Source organism: Aptenodytes forsteri, unplaced genomic scaffold (genome assembly GCF_000699145.1).
Source record: "Aptenodytes forsteri isolate BGI_AS27 unplaced genomic scaffold, ASM69914v1 Scaffold475, whole genome shotgun sequence".
NCBI classification, from domain to species: domain Eukaryota; kingdom Metazoa; phylum Chordata; class Aves; order Sphenisciformes; family Spheniscidae; genus Aptenodytes; species Aptenodytes forsteri.
In genome coordinates, this window is record NW_008794113.1 from 3,984 (window position 1) to 5,036 (window position 1,053).

Below are 1,053 nucleotides of genomic sequence, written 5' to 3' on the forward strand. Positions count from 1 at the left end.
CGGGCCCATCCATCAGCCGGGCCGGGCCCTGCTGCACCGTGGGTGGCACGTGGTGCCGGCACGGGCAGGAGCCTGGCACCAGTGGCTGGTGCCTGTGTGCTGAGGGGCAGCGCATCTGGTCCCAGGGGTGGGGGTTTGTCCTGCCCCACCAGCAACGGCACCGCTGGGGGTCTACAGCCCTCCACGGCTGCCACGATGGCTCCCAGCAGGGCGATGGTGCCGGGGGCCGCCGGTTGGGGTGCTGGGAAGCCACGGGCTGTGGGGCTGGGGCCATGGGGCTGGGGTCGTGGGGCGGGAGCAGCATGCTGTGACCCGCTGCAGGGGACGGCAGCGGTGGGGTGTGGGGTGCGGGGGCACCGCGCTGCCCCAGAGGAAGGACACGGGGAGCGGTGGGGGGGATGCGATTCGGGGCAGCGTGGTCTGAGTGCCGGGGAAGGGGAGGGGGCAGTGGGGGGCAGCAGCCCCTGTCCTGCCCTGCCCTTGCTCTGCTGCGTAGCTTCGCTGGCCCGGGCCGGCGCCTGACCTGCCAGCAGCTGCTCAGCTCGCCCCACTCCGTGGATCCGACTGCCCCGCGGCTGGGCGGGATGCGGGCACTGCACTGTGACCAGCCCCGGAGTGAGCCATCAGGGCCGCGGGGCTTGAGCCTGTGTTGGGCGTCACAGTGCCGCCGTCTCGGTGGGGGGGTGTGTGGGGGTCACCGGCCAGGCTGGACACCGGGGCTGTACTGCACCCCCTGTCTCGCTCCAGCACTGCTGGTTCTAGGGGTCCCTGCACTGGGTGACTGTGCCGGCAGGTGGGCGCTGGGCCCCGCAGTGCCTGGGCTGGGGCTGGCGCTGGCAGCCCCACGTTGGTGGTGCCGGGGCTGCCCCACGCCACGGCCCCACTGGTGCCTGTGCCAGGTGTCCTGGCTCTCGCGGCAGCTGTCTCCGGCTCTTGACACCCGGCCCCGGTTCCGGCACGCAGAGTAAACAAAGCTGGTTCCCAGCTGCCGGCCCTGCACCAGCTCTGCCGGCAGCCGCCACGTGGAGCTGCGCCGGCTTTGGCTTCCCAGTG

General features: G+C 72.9%; 1 protein-coding gene across 1 annotated transcript in view; it reads left to right on the forward strand.

Moving 5' to 3' along the window:
• LOC103896024 (potassium voltage-gated channel subfamily H member 2-like) overlaps window positions 1–1,053 on the forward strand; it is a gene marked incomplete at both ends in the record, with an annotated part of 31,382 nt that overhangs the window by 494 nt on the left and 29,835 nt on the right.